Genomic DNA, 19,573 nt, shown 5'->3' with positions numbered 1-19,573 from the left:
CGACATCTCCGTTATTTGCAAGAGGAAGCGACGCAGGTACAGAGGACAAAGAGCCGGATGCCTGATCAGGACCTGGAGAAGGTGACTGGGGAAGCTGCCGTTACAGTCTATATACTACTCGCCAACGTGCAATCATTGGACAATAAATTAGACGAGGTACGATCACGAATATCCTACAAACTGAACATAAAAAACGGTCATGTCCTATGTTTCACGGAATTGTGGCTGAATGACAACATGGATATTCTGCTAGTGGGATATACGCTGCACCGGCAAGATAGAACAGCACACTCCGGTAAGACGAGGGGGGGCGGTCTGTGCATATTTGTAAAGAACAGCTGGTGCAAGAAATCTAAGGAAGTCTCTAGATCTTGCTCGCCTGAAGTAGAGTATATTGTGACAAATTGCAGGCCACACTACTTGCCTAGAGAGTTTTCAGCTATACCTTTCGTGGCTGTTTATTTACCACCACAGACCGATGCTGGCACTAAGACCGCACTCAGTCAGATGTATAAGGAAATAAGCCAACAGGAAACCACTCACCCAGAGGCGGCGCTCCTAGTGGCCGGAGACTTTAATGCAGGGAAACTTAAATCAGTTCTACCAAATTTCTATCAACATGTGCAACCAGAGGGAAAAAAATTCTAGATCACCTGTACTCCACAGACAGAGACGCGTACAAAGCTCTCCCTCGCCCTCCATTTGGTAAATCCGACCACAACTCTTTCCTCCTGATTCCTGCTTGCAAGCAAAACTTAAAGCAGGAAGCACCAGTGACTCGGTCTATAAAAAAGTGGTCAGATGAAGCAGATGCTAAACTACAGGACTGTTTTGCTATAACAGACTCAAACATGTTCTGGGGTTCTTCAGATGGCATTGAGGAGTAAACCACATCAGTCACTGGCTTTATCAATAAGTGCATTGAGGACGTCGTCTCCACAGTGACTATGTACATACCCCAACCAGAAGCCATGGATTACAGGCAACATTTGCACTGAGCTAAACGGTAGAGCTGCTGCTTTCAAGGTGTATGAATCTAACCTGGAAGCTTAAAAGAAATCCTGATATGCCCTGTGACGAACTATCAAACAGGCAAAGTGTCAATACAGGGCAAAGATTGAATCATACAACACTGGCTCCAACGCTCATCTTCTGTGGCAAGGCTTGCAAACTATTACAGACTACAAAAGGGAAGCACAGCCACGAGCTACCCAGTGACACAAGCCTAACAGACAAGCTAAATCACTTCTATGCTCGCGTCGAGGCAAGCAACACTGAGGCATGCATGAGAGCATCAGCTGTTCCGGACGACTGTGTGATCACGCTCTCCGTAGCCGACGTGAGTAAGACCTTTAAACAGGTCAACATACACAAGGCTGCGGGGCCAGACGGATTACCAGGACGTGTGCTCCGGGCATGTTCTGACAACCTGGCAGGTGTCTTCGTTGACATTTTCAACATGTCCCTGATTAAGTCTGTAATACTAACATGTTTCAAGCAGACCACCATAGTCCCTGTGCCCAAGAACACAAAGGCAACCTTCCTAAATGACTACAGACCCGTGCTTTGAAAGGTTGGTAATGGCTCACATCAACAACATTATCCCAGAAACCCTAGACCCACTCCAATTTTCATACCGCCCAAATAGACCCACAGACGATGCAATCTCTATTGCACTCCCCACTGCCCTTTCCCACTTGGAGAAAAGGAAAACTTACGTGAGAATGCTATTCATTGACTGCAGCTCAGCGTTCAATAACATAGTACCCTCAAAGCTCATTACTAAGCTAAGGATCCTGGTACTAAACACATCCCTCTGCAACTTGATCCTGGACTTTCTGACGGGCCGCCCCCAGGTGGTGAGGGTAGGTAGCAACACATCTGCTATGCTGATCCTCAACACTGGAGCTCCACAGGGGTGGTGCTCAGTCCCCTCCTGTACTCCCTGTTCACTCACGACTGCATGGCCAGGCACGACTCCAACCCCATCATTAAGTTTGCAGATGACATAACAGTGGTAGGCCTGATCACCGACAATGACGAGACAGCCTGGCCGGGTGGTGCCAGAATAACAACCTATCCCTCAACGTAACCAAGACTAAGGAGATGATTGTGGACAACAGGGAAAGGAGGCCCGAGCACATTCTCATCGATGGGGCTGTAGGGGAGCAGGTTGAGAGCATCAAGTTCCTTTGTGTCCATATCAACAACAAACTAGAATGGTCCAAACACACCAAGACAGTCACGAAGAGGGCACGACAAAGCCTATTCCCCTTCGGGAAACTAAAAAAATTTGTCATGGGTCCTGAGATCCTCAAAAGGTTCTACAGCTGCAAAATCGAGAGCATGACTGGTTGCATTACTGCCTGGTTCGGAATTGCTCGTCCTCTGACTGCAAGGCACTACAGTAGTAGTACGTACGGCCCAGTACATCACTGGGGCTAAACTGCCTGCCATCCAGGACCTCTACACCAGGCGGTGTCAGAGGAAGGCCATAAACATTTCCGAAGACCCCAGCCATCCCAGTCATAGACTGTTCTCTCTACTACCGCATGGCAAGAGGAACCGGAGTCCCAAGTCTAGGACAAAAGACTCCTGAACAGGTAATCAAATGGCTACCCGTACTATTTGCATGGTGTGCCCCCCAACCCCTCCCCAACCCGCTGCTTCTACTCTCTGTTTATCACATATGCATAGTCACTTTATCTATACATTCTACCTCAATTGGGCCAACCAACCAGTGCTCCTGCACATTGACTAACCGGGCTATCTGCATTGTTTCCCACCACCCACCACCCGCCAACCCTTCTTTTACGCTACTGTTACTCTCTGTTCATCATATATGCATAGTCACTTTAAGCATATCTACATGTACATACTACCTCAATCAGCCTGACTAACCGGTGTCTGTATGTAGCCTTGCTACTTTTATAGCCTCGCTACTGTATATAGTCTATCTTTTAACTGTTGTTTTATTTTTTTTCTTACCTATTGTTCACCTAATACCTTTCTTGCACTATTGGTTAGAGCCTGTAAGTAAGCATTTCACTGTAAAATTTGCAATAAAGGGAGAAGCATGCACGGTACTGATAATTTTGATTATCATTTTAATAAAGACACATTCTAGACATTTTACTTGCATATCAAAAAAATAAAAAATTACCCTGATTTTCAAAAGCCTTAAATAGAATTTTGAGAAATGTAATCTCTACTCTAAATGACTTATGCATCTTATTACTGAATAAAATCATAAATGCAACATGGAACAATTTCAAAGATTTTACTGAGTTACAGTTCATATAAGAAAATTAATTAATTAGGTCCTAATCTATGGATTTCACATGACATGTCTCAGCTCCTGCTTTTTCCAGTCTCTCTTTTCTCGCCCTCCTGGTTTTGACCCTTGCCTGTCCTGTCTCCGAGGCCGCCTGCCTGACCACTCTGCCTGCCCCTGAGCCTGCCTTCCGCCTGGTACCGTTGCCTCACCTCTGGTTTACTGACCCCTGCCTGCCTTGACCTGTCTATTGCCTGCCCCTGTGGGAATATTAAACTATTGTTTATTCGACGTGGTCTGCATCTGGGTCTTACCTTCATACCTGGTAGTACAAACTGGCCATGGCTGACCCAGCAGACCCGGACCAGCTGCGCAATGCCATCTCTTCCGAAGGAGCCTCCATTGGTAGGCTCAAAAGGCTCCTCAACAGCTTCAACCCCCAAGCCATGAGACTACTGAACAAGTCATAAAATAGCCACCGGACAATTTACATTGACCCCCCCATTTTCCTTTTGTACACTGCTGCTACTCGCTGTTTGTTACCTATGCATAGTCTCTTCGCCCCCACCTACATGTACAGATTACCTCAACTAGCCTGTACCCCCGCACACTGACTCTGTACCGGTGCCCCATGTATATAGCCTCGTTAGTGTTATACTTATTGTGCTACATTTTATTTGAACTTTTTATGTTAGTCTACTTGGTAAATATTTTATTAAGCATTTCACGGTAACGTCAACACTTGTATTCGGCGCATGTGACAAAGTTTGATTTGATTTGAGGGTAGTGCAGTCTGCCCAACGCATCACTGGAGGAAAACTACCTGCCCTCCAGGACAGCTACAGCACCCAATGTCACAGGAAGGCCAAAAATATCAAGGACAACAACCACTCGAGCCACTGCCAGTTCATGCCTCAATCATTCAGAAGGCGAGGTGCATCAAAGCTGGGACCGAGTGTGACATCTGCTCCCGCTCTTCCCTCCCTTGGCACTCGAGGGCGACAGGCTGCCCTTCATCACGCACTCCTGCCATAAATTACGCACACATGCCTTCCCTCGTCACGTGCTTCAGCGAAATTGGACTCACCTGGACTCACTTATCATCTGTTCATTATCTCCCCTATATTTGTCGGTTTCCCTGCTCTGTGCCCTGCTGATGCGTTGATTGTTTTTTGGCTTTGTTTTCTTGTATGCTGACGCTGTTCCTGTCTCGTTCCATGTCTGTTCCTCATGAAATGCTTGACTCCCCGTACCTGCTTCGTCTCTCCAGTGTCAACACGTGGTGACATCACCTGGTTTAAAGGATGTTTCTAGAGCCATCTTCTCTCTCATCATCACTCAGTGCCTAGGTTTACCTCCACTGTATTCACATCCTACCATACCTTTGTCTGTACATTATGCCTTGAATCTATTCTATCGTGCCCAGAAACCTGCTCCTTTTACTCTCTGTTCCGAACGTACTAGACAACCAGTTCTTAAAAGCCTTTAGCCTTACCCCTTTCCTACTCCTCCTCTGTTCCTCTGGTGATTTAGAGGTTAATCCAGGTCCTGCAGTGCCTGGCTACACTCTTATTCCCCAGGTGTTCTCATTTGATGACTTCTGTAACCGTAAACGCCTTGGTTTCTATGCATGCATAGAAACCTCCTCCCTAAGTTTGTTATATTCACTGTTTTAGCACACACACTGACAACCCGGATGTCCTAGCCTTGTCTGAATCCTGGCTTAGGAAGACCACGAAAACCCAGATATTTTCATCAGTAACTGTAATATTTTCCAACAAGATAGAACTGCCAAAGGGAGCAGAGTTGCAATCTACTGCAGAGATAGCCTGCATAGTTCTGTCTTACTATCCAGGTCTGTAATCAAACAATTCGAGCTTCTACTTTTAAAAATCCACCTTTCGAGAAACAAGTCTCTCACCATTGCCGCTTGCTATAGACCACCCCGGGCATTCTACAGTCTAAGCATGATGCCCTCAATCTCACACAAATTATCAACGAACCTACCAGGTACAACCCCAATCCGCAAACACTGTCGTGGCAGAATCAGAATCCTTTAGGTAACATTTATAAATGAGATGTTTTATTAATTTTCATAAGCATGCTTATGTGGGAAAGTAACTTGGGCCCAGAGAGGGGAGAGGTCGGGTTAGTCTTATCTGTGAATGTGTCTGTAACTATTCCTAAACCATGTGAAGGGATTGTGTGATTAATGGGGAACCAGATAGGTTGGCTCCACAATGTCTGTGTGCCAGTCACGTCTCTCTGTAAGCTTGTCCAGGAGGGGGTGTATTTGATATATGCCAATGGATGAGGTAATGTTTTTGGTTCTAAGTGGTACCAAGAACGAGATAAGAGCTTTGGTTTAGGAGACCAAACTGAACGATAATTTATAGCAAATGGTATAAATTATGGGATAGTCCTTTTTCTGGTGAAAGGTTCTTTGTGTAATGTTCCTAAGATCTGTTATTTGTCATGTGAGTTTAGATGGGTGTGTCTTTGCTATTAAGGATCTCAGTTGCCATTATGTTGACACTCTCAGAGAATAAATTTATAGACACTGGATTGATCTGAGAGTCACAGGGCTATGGTGAAGCTCATATAATTAAAGATGGATTTTATGATAACTCTGACTTGTGTGTGGTTTGCTCTCTCATGATTTGGTAATACAGGAAATTTCCACGACAACACGGGCACCCTCATAGATATCATCCTAACCAATTTGCCCTCTAAATACACCTCTGCTGTCTTAAACCAAGATCTCAGCGATCACTGCCTCATTGCCTGCATCTGTAATGGGTCTTCTGTCAAACAACCACCCCTCATCACTGTCAAACGCTCCCTAAAACACTTCAGCGAGCAGGCCTTTCTAATCGACCTGGCCCGGGTATCCTGGAAGGATATTGACCTCATCCCGTCAGTAGAGGATGCCTGGTTATTCTTTAAAAGTGACTTCTGCACCATCTTAAATACAGTGCCTTGCGAAAGTATTCGGCCCCCTTGAACTTTGCGACCTTTTGCCACATTTCAGGCTTCAAACATAAAGATATAAAACTGTATTTTTTTGTGAAGAATCAACAACAAGTGGGACACAATCATGAAGTGGAACGACATTTATTGGATATTTCAAACTTTTTTAACAAATCAAAAACTGAAAAATTGGGCGTGCAAAATTATTCAGCCCCTTTACTTTCAGTGCAGCAAACTCTCTCCAGAAGTTCAGTGAGGATCTCTGAATGATCCAATGTTGACCTAAATGACTAATGATGATAAATACAATCCACCTGTGTGTAATCAAGTCTCCGTATAAATGCACCTGCACTGTGATAGTCTCAGAGGTCCGTTAAAAGCGCAGAAAGCATCATGAAGAACAAGGAACACACCAGGCAGGTCCGAGATACTATTGTGAAGAAGTTTAAAGCCGGATTTGGATACAAAAAGATTTCCCAAGCTTTAAACATCCCAAGGAGCACTGTGCAAGCGATAATATTGAAATGGAAGGAGTATCAGACCACTGCAAATCTACCAAGACCTGGCCGTCCCTCTAAACTTTCAGCTCATACAAGGAGAAGACTGATCAGAGATGCAGCCAAGAGGCCCATGATCACTCTGGATGAACTGCAGAGATCTACAGCTGAGGTGGGAGACTCTGTCCATAGGACAACAATCAGTCGTATATTGCACAAATCTGGCCTTTATGGAAGAGTGGCAAGAATAAAGCCATTTCTTAAAGATATCCATAAAAAGTGTCGTTTAAAGTTTGCCACAAGCCACCTGGGAGACACACCAAACATGTGGAAGAAGGTGCTCTGGTCAGATGAAACCAAAATGGAACTTTTTGGCAACAATGCAAAACGTTATGTTTGGCGTAAAAGCAACACAGCTGAACACACCATCCCCACTGTCAAACATGGTGGTGGCAGCATCATGGTTTGGGCCTGCTTTTCTTCAGCAGGGACAGGGAAGATGGTTAAAATTGATGGGAGGATGGATGGAGCCAAATACAGGACCATTCTGGAAGAAAACCTGATGGAGTCTGCAAAAGACCTGAGACTGGGACGGAGATTTGTCTTCCAACAAGACAATGATCCAAAACATAAAGCAAAATCTACAATGGAATGGTTCAAAAATAAACATATCCAGGTGTTAGAATTGCCAAGTCAAAGTCCAGACCTGAATCCAATCGAGAATCTGTGGAAAGAACTTAAAACTGCTGTTCACAAATGCTCTCCATCCAACCTCACTGAGCTCGAGCTGTTTTGCAAGGAGGAATGGGAAAAAATGTCAGTCTCTCGATGTGCAAAACTGATAGAGACATACCCCAAGCGACTTACAGCTGTAATCGCAGCAAAAGGTGGCGCTACAAAGTATTAACTTAAGGGGGCTGAATAATTTTGCACGCCCAATTTTTCAGTTTTTGATTTGTTAAAAAAGTTTGAAATATCCAATAAATGTTGTTCCACTTCATGATTGTGTCCCACTTGTTGTTGATTCTTCACAAAAAAATACAGTTTTATATCTTTATGTTTGAAGCCTGAAATGTGGCAAAAGGTCGCAAAGTTCAAGGGGGCCGAATACTTTCGCAAGGCACTGTAAGCATGCCCCATTCAAAAAATGTAGAACCAGGAACAGATATAGCCCTTCATTCACTCCAGACCTGAATGCCCTTGACCAGCACAAAAACATCATGTGGAGTACTGCATTAGCATCGGATAGCCCCCACTATATGCTACTTTTCAGGGAAATTAGGAACCAATATACACAGGCAGTTAGGAAAGCAAAGGCTAGCTTTTTCAAACAGAAATTTGCATCCTGTAGCACAAACTCAAAAAAGTTCTGGGACACTGTAAAGTCCATGGAGAATAAGATAACCTCCTCCCAGCTGCCCACTGCACTGAGGCCATGAAACACTGTTACCACCGATAAATCCACTTTTATTGAGAAATTCAAAAAACATTTTTCTACGGCTGGCCATGCCTTCCACCTGGCATCCCTTACCCCGGCCACAGCCCTGCACCCTCCACAGCAACTCGCCCAAGCCTCCCCCATTTCTTAATCCTTCCCCATCCAGATAGCTGATGTTCTGAAAGAGCTGCAAAATCTGGACCCCTACCAATCAGCTAGGCTAGACAATCTAGAGCCTCTCTTTCTAAAATGATGTGCCAAAATTGTTGCCCCTTTTACTAGCCTGTTCAACCTCTCTTTCGTATCGTCTGAGATTCCCAAAGATTGGAAACCTTCCGCGGTAAACCCCCTCTTCAAAGGGGGAGACACTCTAGACCCAAACTGCTACAGACCTATATCTATCCTACCCTGCCTTTCTAAGGTATTCTAAATCCAAGTTAACAAACAGATCACCAACCATTTAGAATTCCAATCTGGTTTCAGAGCTGGTCATGGGTGCACCTTAGCCACGCTCAAGGTCATAAACAATATCATAACCGCCATCAATAAGAGATAATACTGTGCAGCTGTATTCATCGACCAGGCTAAGGCTTTCGACTATGTCAATCAACACATTCTTATCGGCAGACTCAATAGCCTTGGTTTCTCAAATGACTGCCTCGCCTGGTTCTCTGATAGAGTTCAGTGTGTCAAATCGGAGGACCTGTTGTCCGGACCTCTGGCAGTCTCTATGGGAGTGTTACAGGGTTCAATTCTTGGGCCGATTCTCTTCTCTGTATACTTCAATGATGTCGCTCTTACTGCTGGTGATTCTCTGATCCACCTCTACACAGACGACACCATTCTGAATACTTCTGGCCCTTCTATGGACACTGTGCTAACTAACCTCCAGACGAGATTCAATGCCATTACAACTCTCCATCCGTGGCCTCCAACTGCTCTTAAATGCAAGTAAAACTACATGCATGCTTTTCAACCGATCGCTGCCTGCACCTGCCCACCAGTCCAGGATGACTACTCTGGACGGTTCTGACTTAGAATATGTGGACAACTACAAATACCTAGGTGTCTGGTTAGACTGTAAACTCTCCTTCCAGACTCACATAAAACATTTCCAATCCACAGTTAAATCTAGAATCGGCTTCCTATTTCGCAACAAAGCCTCCTTCACTCATGCTGCCAAACATACCCTCGTAAAACTGACTATCCTACCGATCCTCGACTTTGGCGATGTCATTTACAAAATAGCCTCCAACACTCTACTCAACAAATTGGATTCAGTCTATGACAGTGCCATCTGTTTTTGTCACCAAAGCCCCATATACTACCCACCACTGCGACCTGAACGCTCTCGTTGGCTGGCCCTCTCTTCATACTCGTTGCCAAACACATTGGCTACAGGTCATCTAAGTCTTTTCTAGGTAAAGCCCCGCTTTATCTCAGCTCACTGGTCATCATAGCAGCACCCACGTAATACGTGCTCCAGCAGGTATATTTCACTGGTCACCCCCAAAGCCAATTCCTACTTTGGCCGCCTTTCCTTCCAGTTCTCTGCTGCCAATGACTGGAACGAACTGCAAAAATCACGGAAGCTGGAGACTCATATCTCCCTCACTAACTTTAAGCACCAGCTGTCAGAGCAGCTCACAGATCATTGTACCTGTACATAGACGATCCAACTACCTCATCCCCATACTGTATTATTTATTTATTTGCTCCCCAGTATCTCTACTTGCACATTCCTCTTCTGCACATCTATCAGTGTTTAATTGCTATATTGTAATTTCTTCGCCACTATGGCCTATTTATTGCCTTACCTCCGTTATCTTACCTCATTTGCACATACTGTATGTAGACTTTTTCTACTGTATAATTGACTGTATGTTTGTTTATTCCACGTGTAACTCTGTGTTGTTGTTTGTGTCGAACTGCTTTGCTTTATCTTGGCCAGGTCGCAGTTGTAAATGAGAACTTGTTCTCAACTAGCCTACCTGGTTAAATAAAGGTGAATAAAATGTTTAAATTAAATAGTGTGACACCGAGAGACTGAAAAACAGCTTCTATATCAAGGCCATCAGACTGTTAAATAGCCATCACTAGGTGGCTTTCACCCGGTTACGTATCCCTGCACCTTAGAGGCTGCTACCCCATATACAGTTGAAGTCGGAAGTTTACATACACCTTAGCCAACTACATTTAAACTCAGTTTTTCACAAATCCTGACATCTAATCCAATAAAAAAATTCCCTGTCTTAGGTCAGTTAGGATCACCACTTTATTTTAAGAATGTGAAATGTCAGAATAATAGTAGGGAGAATTAGTCATTTGAGCTTTTATTTCTTTCATCACATTCCAGTGGGTCAGAAGTTTACATACACTCAATTAGTATTTGGTAGCATTGTCTTTAAATTGTTTAACTTGGGTCAAACGTTTCGGGTAGCCTTCCACAACCTTCCCACAATAATTTGGGTGAATGTTGGCCCATTCCTCCTGACAGAGCAGGTGTAACTGAGTCATGTTTGTAGGCCTCCTTGCTCGCACACACTTTTTCAGTTCTGCCCGCACATTTTCTATAGGATTGAGGTCAGGGTTTTGTGATGGCCACTCCAATACCTTGAGTTTGTTGTCCTTAAGCCATTTTGCCATAACTTTTGAATTTTGCTTGCGGTCACTGTCCATTTGGAAGACCCATTTGCGACCAAGCTTTAACGTCCTGACTGTTGTCTTGAGATGTTGCTTCAATATATTCACATAATTTGCTGAGTGGACGTTCAGGTTATGTCGATATAGGACTTGTTTTACTGTGGATATATATACTTTTGTACCTGTTTCCTCCAGCATCTTCACAAGGTCCTTTGCTGTTGTTCTGGGATTGATTTGCACTTTTTGCACCACAGTACGTTCATCTCTAGGAGAAATAACACGTCTCCTTCCTGATTGGTATGACTGCTGCATGGTCCCATGGTGTTTAACCTTGCATACTATTGTTTATACAGATGAATGTGGTACCTTCAGGCATTTTGAAATTGCTCCCAAGGATGAACCAGACTTGTGTAGGTCTACATTTTATTTTCTGAGGTCTTGGCTAATTTCTTTTGATTTTCCGATGATGTAAAGCAAAGAGGCACTGAGTTTGAAGGTAGGCCTTGAAATACATCCACAGGTACACCTCCAATTGACTCAAGTGATGTCAATTAGCCTATCAGAAGCTTCTAAAGCCATGACATAATTTTCTGGAATTTTCCAATCTGTGTAAAGGCACAGTCAACTTAGTGTATGTAAACTTCTGACCCACTGGAATTGTGATACAGTGAATTTTAAGTTAAATTATCTGTCTGTAAACAATTGTTGAAAAATGACTTCTGTCATCCACAAAGTAGATGCCCTAACCAACTTGCCAAAACTATAGTTTGTTAACAAGACATTTGTGGAGTGGTCAAAAAATGAGTTTTAATGACTCCAACCTTATGTGTATGTAAACTTCCGACTTCAACTGCATATACGTCCAATGTCTTGGCTAAATGACTCTATCATGGCATTGTCTCTAATGTCATGTCTAGAGCGATCCTACTTGAAGGTGGGTAGTTAAGGCACTTTCTAAAATTGCTGAATGACAAAGCTTACATTGGGGACACAGGGTTGCCCTAGCGAACTCTGGAGAAGAGGCTGGGGACGCTGTGGATGGACCACCTGATGGAGTTTCAGGATCTATTGCCAACATTCTGAAAATAGTGATTGCTTCCGTCCCATTGGTGATCCTAGCATAAGACCTCATTAGGTCTTCCATTGCACGTGTGAGCCTGTGTACATAGTAGGTGCACACACCAAGGGCAATAAGACAAAGATCATGGTAACAGTCTGGATACTATCCTGCACCATCCAAGAATGGGTGACAGTCCAATCTTTTGGCTTGTAGTCAGTCGGGTCAACTAAAAGTATGCTAAGATCTAGTATGCTAAGATCTACAGTCATTGATTCCTCGTACTGGATTTTTTTTGAATGTTTGTGGTAACTCAAGGGAATGTTTAGCAAAAGCGTCCGGCATTTCAATATCCGTGTCTATCCTGTCGTTGGGAAGTTGGTATAGAGCTTGGTTGTCTATGTGGATAAACGCCCCCTCTCGTATCTTCACAAAAATAGTCTGGTTCGGGAGGTTCAGTTGGATGGTTGAGTCATGGCGTTCGTAAGTCATGGTGGTGGACACAAACAGGGTGTTAACCAACCATCGATTCCCTTGCTGTTAGTTTGGCTCTAGAGCGTTCTTCGCTGGTGATAGGCTTAAGTCCACACAGGCGCTCAGTGTTATCCCTTATAAATGGTTTGCTAGGACAAAGGTTGTCCACATTAACAGGTTAGGGGTGAGATAGAAATCTGGATTGTGTTCCTGATAAGCTATGACTGGGGGTGTGCCGAATTTCACATGGGTGCTGTCGTGCAAAAATCCTACATTTAGAACCATTTTCAATCTATCGATATTCTCCAGTTCAACAACCGGCAGCATCAGTAAAAATCCCACTTCATTACGATCAATATACATGAGTATTGGAATTGCCAACCCCAGACTTTTGGCTAAATGTGACCTGATTCAGGAAACTAGTCTTATGTTGCAAGTCATGACTTCACAGGAGAGCTGTTGGGATGTAAAAAATATTTTTTTATCAAAAATGTTTTTGGGCAGAAATGCCTTCTCGAGCATGTGAACCTTACCGCTAGCCATGATTGGCTGAGATAATGAGTGGGCTGGACATGCCGAGAGATGAGTTTGGATTGGTCTACCTTATAGCACACATCTGTCTATTGGAGCTGGTCAGTATGTTTAGGTAATCGTGTCGAACGTGGCTTTAAAAAAAATGTGTTGCGTAGTTAAACTGCATTAACCTAATGTCAATTTAAAGTGTACTGTTAGCTAGCTAACATTAGCTAGCTGGGTTGCTAGCTAACGTTATGTGTATGATCTTATCCTTCGTATCTCAAACACATTTGCTTGACTAGTTATAGCCATAGAACCTGGCTGGTTAGCTACCTGCAGATTCATGCAGGTTAGTAACACCATGAGTTGTGATTATGGTCCATTCTTTAGCTTTCTATATGTCTTATCAAGACTCCACTTTAATTTTGACAAAGTATTTTGATTTCAAGTTAAGTGTACTGTTAATTAGCTAGCTAACGTTAGCTGGCTAGCTCGCTAACTAACATTGTGTCATGCGTTGGGATTCATTGTTTACCTAGCTAGCTATCGAGTGACATTTCTTAACAAAAGACTCTCGTCTTAGTATGCCAGAGTGCAGAATAACTGATGCATTTTTGAATGCTCAACACCCGTTATGGGTACATGTCCGGTGTCCATAAATGTCAGCAACAAAGCGTAATTCAATTGTTGTCAGCAGCACAGTTAGTCAATAACACTGGATAACATGAAAAAAGCCTAAACAGTTTTGCTAGGGTGAATAAAATGGTTAGTGTGGGGGGATATGTGTGAGTAAAATGGTTAGTGTGGGGTGTTATTCCAGACATTATGTGTCTGGAAGTAGCTAGCCAATGTTAGCCAGTTAGCTTGGGTGCTTAACTGTAGTTGAGGTCAGAGCTTTCGGGAACAACCATACTTATTGGCCACAGCGTCCCGTGTGCTCTCTGAACGTGAGATCACAGATAGGATGAGTAATGTTCATTGAGCTGTTTTCTCTCTCTTAGATGTCTGGAAGTAGCTGGCAAGTTAGTACAGAACGGTTGGATCAACCCTTAAAGAGATGGGTGGGGCTAAGGCTTAAGAGGGTGTGAACAATGCTGAATGGGTGTAGACAGAAGGGCTCTCCAATAGTAGTAGCAAAACATTGAAAGACGGTTTTCTCAAAAGTGAGTTGGCAGAATTACTTTCCCATTGTTTCCTCAAATGCAGTGTATGATATACCATTTTGTAGCTCCTCATACAACAGCATGGTATTCTTTCACTGTAATAGCTATTGTAAATTGGACAGTTCAGTGAGATTAACAATAATTTAAACTGGGAATATCTGCCAATATCAGATATGTCTATGTCCTGGGAAATGTTCTTGTTACTTACAACCTCATGCTAATCGCATTGGCCTACGTTAGCTCTATCATCCCGTGGAAGGGACACCAATCCCGAAGAAGTTGGGGAGGTGAGGGCCTGGTCAATAAAATTCCCAGTTGCACCGAAGTCCACTAGAGCTCTTGAAACAAAACATGAGGGACAGCCAGCCAGTGAAATAGTACTAAGAATGGTTTGGCGGAAAGTGATGATGTTTTACCGACGCCTAACCCAGGAGACCGATGATCACGTGGCTGTCCCTCTGCTCCCGTGGACCTCCGGTCAGAACATACCAGACACCTTTAAAGCTGGTGCCCCTCCTATCCGCAATAAGGACAGAACCCCAGCTGTATATACGACAACGTCGCTCAGCCACGAGAGACGTGAGGCCATCACCTCCATGGGTTCGTGCTCTGACTCAGAATAATCAAAGGAGGAGGGAGAGAGGCGATGGGGGTACCGACGCTCCCAAAGAAGGTTATCCAGACGGATGGCTATCGCGATGAGAGCGTCCAAGGACGGGTTGTCTTTTTGGCACACCAACTCCGTCTGGCCCTCTTCGCACAATCCTCTTCTGAATAGGGTACGGAGAGCTGGCTCATTCCATCCACTAGATGCTGCCACTGTCCAAAAGGTGAGCGCGTACTCCACCATGGGCTGGCCATCCTGTAATAGTTGGAGTAGGAACTCACTCCCCATCTCTGCCCTCTGGTGGATGGTCAAAGACCCCCCTGAACAAAGTCACAAACCCCTCATAGGAAACCAGCTCTTCCTCTCCTCTCTTCCAGATGGCAGTGGCCCACACTAACGCCTGTCCAGTCAGCAGAGAAATAACCGTGGCAACCTTGGACCTCTTTGTGGTGGGGGCTCCCATCTCATGAGCGAATTAGAGGGATCCCTGGAGTTGGAATTTCAATGGAGTTCCGTCATATTTGTCCAGGTGGGACAATCAGGCATCGCTGACTAGGACCGACTGCTGGATCGGCTGGGGTACTGGCTCACTGGGTCGACTTGTGGTGGAGAATCCTCCGCTGTTTGGAGATGACGCCCCTTGAGTAATGTCGACTTGTTGAAGAACGGAGGAGGACCTCATCCATAGCCGTCCCCTAATGAGCCAGCTGGTCATGGTGTTGACGAAGTACAGTGCCTTGCGAAAGTATTCGGCCCTCTTGAACTTTGCAACCTTTTGCCACATTTCAGGCTTCAAACATAAAGATATAAAACTGTATTTTTTTGTGAAGAATCAACAACAAGTGGGACACAATCATGAAGTGGAACGACATTTATTGGATATTTCAAAAAATTTTAACAAATCAAAAACTGAAAAATTGGGCGTGCAAAATTATTCAGCCCCCTTAAGTTAATACTTTGTAGCGCCACCTTTTGCTGCGATTACAGCTGTAAGTCACTTGGGGTATGTCTCTATCAGTTTTGCACATCGAGAGACTGACATTTTTTCCCCATTCCTCCTTGCAAAACAGCTCGAGCTCAGTGAGGCTGGATGGAGAGCATTTGTGAACAGCAGTTTTCAGTTCTTTCCACAGATTCTCGATTGGATTCAGGTCTGGACTTTGACTTGGCCATTCTAACACCTGGATATGTTTATTTTTGAACCATTCCATTGTAGATTTTGCTTTATGTTTTGGATCATTGTCTTGTTGGAAGACAAATCTCCGTCCCAGTCTCAGGTCTTTTGCAGACTCCATCAGGTTTTCTTCCAGAATGGTCCTGTATTTGGCTCCATCCATCTTCCCATCAATTTTAACCATCTTCCCTGTCCCTGCTGAAGAAAAGCAGGGCCAAACCATGATGCTGCCACCACCATGTTTGACAGTGGGGCTGGTGTGTTCAGCTGTGTTGCTTTTACCCCAAAAATAACGTTTTGCATTGTTGCCAAAAAGTTCAATTTTGGTTTCATCTGACCAGAGCACCTTCTTCCACATGTTTGGTGTGTCTCCCAGGTGGCTTGTGGCAAACTTTAAACGACACTTTATGGATAACTTAAGAAATGGCTTTCTTCTTGCCACTCTTCCATAAAGGCCAGATTTGTGTTAAATATACGACTGATTGTTGTCCTATGGACAGAGTCTCCCACCTCAGCTGTAGATCTCTGCAGTTCATCCAGAGTGATCATGGGCCTCTTGGCTGCATCTCTGATCAGTCTTCTCCTTGTATGAGCTGAAAGTTTAGAGGGACGGCCAGGTCTTGGTAGATTTGCAGTGGTCTGATACTCCTTCCATTTCAATATTATTGCTTGCACAGTGCTCCTTGGGATGTTTAAAGCTTGGGAAATCTTTTTGTATCCAAATCCGGCTTTAAACTTCTTCACAACAGTATCTCGGACCTGCCTGGTGTGTTCCTTGTTCTTCATGATGCTCTCTGCGCTTTTAACGGGCCTCTGAGACTATCACAGTGCAGGTGCATTTATACGGAGACTTGATTACACACAGGTGGATTGTATTTATCATCATTAGTCATTTAGGTCAACATTGGATCATTCAGAGATCCTCACTGAACTTCTGGAGAGAGTTTGCTGCACTGAAAGTAAAGGGGCTGAATAATTTTGCACGCCCAATTTTTCAGTTTTTGATTTGTTAAAAAAGTTTGAAATATCCAATAAATGTCATTCCAATGCATGATTGTGTCCCACTTGTTGTTGATTCTTCACAAAAAAATACAGTTTTATATCTTTATGTTTGAAGCCTGAAATGTGGCAAAAGGTCGCAAAGTTCAAGGGGGCCGAATACTTTCGCAAGGCACTGTATGTGCTTGAATGTCACCATGTAGCTAATAGATGCTCTATTGTCGAATTTGTTTTGATTAGAGGAATCACTTGAAGCCATTGTGTCTGGTCAGTTCTTTCAGTTTTGCCCAAAGGATTGTTGTCAATGTCTGCTTCCTTTTATAAAAAGCCTGCCTTGGGGAGGGATGGGGGCCAGAGCACAAAGCACAGAGAGTGCAAAATAATGTGTTTACTTGTATATTTAGCAATGAATCCGCCAATAGAAACATTGCTAAAAGATTTCCAAGGGCTCTATCAAACAAGGACAACCATATTTACACCCACACAAACGTATAGTGCAAGCAGTATAACACAGAGCCTCCGTGAAATGCCAAAAAGCAGGACTATATGTATTTTTAGATCTTGTCCCTCCCATCAATCCACCGGAAGGGTATATCGTTCAGCTCTTGAAGCCTTGGGCCCTGGGCAATTATGTGTGAAACACATCTAACTGTCCCAGAAATGCCTCAGACATGATGAAAACAAGCCCAGATTCCCCCAGGGTGAAATTCCCCTTTAAGGACTGGTGAGTTTTTCAGGATAAAAAAGAAACGGAAGGGAGCTAAGCACAGGCAAAATCTCAGATGAAAACCTGATTCAGTCTGCTTTCCACCAGAAACTTGGAGATGAATTCACCTTTTGGCAGAATATTAACCCTAAACAAAAGGTCAAATTTACACTGGACTTGCTTACCAAGAAGAGAGTGAATGTTCCTGAGTGGCTGAGTTACAATGTTGACTTTAATCTGCTTGAAAATCTATGGCAATACTTGCAAAGGGTTGTGTAGCAATATTCGACAATCAATTTGACAGAGCAAAAACATTTTTTTTAAAGAATAATGGGCAAATATTGTACAATCCAGATATGCAAAGCTCTTAGTGTCTTAACCAGAAATGCTCACAGCTGTAATCGTTGCCAAAGATGATTCTAACATGTAAAAACTCAGGGTTGAGAATACTTATGTAAATTAGATAGTTCTGTATTTTATTTTCAATAAATGTGCTAAAATGTAAAACATTTTTTCACTTTGTCATTATGGGGTATTGTGTATGGATGGGTGAGGGGGAAAACAGTGTAATCCGCTTTGAATTCAGGCAGTAACACAACAAAATGTGTAATAAGTCAAGGGATATGAATACTTTCTGAAGGCATTGTACACTATCTCTGGATAGGGCCAATATAATGCTGAGATATTCACGGTAACTTGATGCCAGAGCAGTAAAATACAGTAAAAGTGACTTAAACTCTAAGACACATTTTTTTATACAGTATTTTACTTTAATTACATTGGATTGGTATTGTTACTTTTGATACTGGAGCTCAGAGGCCTGTGTCGAAATCGCTAAGCAGCTAACTTCAAAGCAGTGTGCCGATGCGTGTATCACTTTATCAGAAGTACGTCATCAGTGATGTCCAAAGCTTCATTTGATCACATGCTTTTTCAATCCGTGTGTTACAAAAAGCGAGATCCCACTGATTCCGCCATGGTTGCGGTGCTTTCTTTGATTCTAAGCTGCTTTCAAACACTGGCTTCTACTGGACATCGCACTTAAAGAATATGCTTAAGATTTTGGACAAAATGTTTCACCTGACAGGTAGCTTAGCAGGTAAAGTAGGGAACTATGGAATTTTCAAGGACGTGAGGGTATGAGGTTGACTCCTGTTGAAGACACTACTTAGAAATGTGTTTTATATGAAACCACACTTTCTGCACTGATGTTACATTTTTATTTGTTATTTAGTATAGTATAAGCTTCTCTCTTAAAACCTTTCTGGGAACGGGGGCAGTATTGAGTAGTTTGGATGAATAAGGTGCCCTATTTAAACTGCCTGTTACTCAGGCCCAGAGGCTAGGATATGCATACGCATGGTAGTATTGGATAGAAATCACTCTAAAGTTTCCAAAACTGTTAAAATAATGTCTGTGAGTATAACAGAACTGATATGGCAGGTGAAAACCTGAAGAAAATCCAACCAGGAAATGCTATTATTTTGAAATGGCTGTTTTTCCATTGAAAGTCTATCCACCATACAAAGACTTATGACCCAGTTCGCGATCCCTATGGCTTCCACTACATGTGACCAGTCTTTAGGCATTGTTTCTGAAAAATGAGGGAGAAACACCACTTTCAATGAGTGGACAGTAGGACGCCTTTCTTGTTTTTCCTTTTCTATTGACGGAGATATTGTCCGGTCAAAAACAACCTGAGGGTTGATTATAAACATCGTTTGACATGTTTCTACAAACTTTTATGGTACTTTTTGGATTTTTCGTCTGCCTGCTGTGACCGCGCTTTGTGCCACTGGATTACTGAACAAAATGCAACAACAAAACTGGACATAAAGAGGGACTTTATCAAACAAAACTAACATTTATTGTGTAACATGGAGTCTTGTGAGTGCAACCATATGAAGATCATCAAAGGTAAGTGATTAACTTTATTGCTATTTCTGACTTTTGTGACTCCTTTAATTGGCTGGTAACTGTATGTAATGTTTTGTTAGCTGGGCACTGTCCTCAGATAATCACATGTTATGCTTTCACCGTAATGTCTTTTTGAAA

This window comes from Oncorhynchus mykiss, chromosome 15 (genome assembly GCF_057628025.1).
Source record: "Oncorhynchus mykiss isolate SJ-2025 chromosome 15, ASM5762802v1, whole genome shotgun sequence".
NCBI lineage: Eukaryota > Metazoa > Chordata > Actinopteri > Salmoniformes > Salmonidae > Oncorhynchus > Oncorhynchus mykiss.
This window is presented reverse-complemented; position numbering follows the sequence as displayed.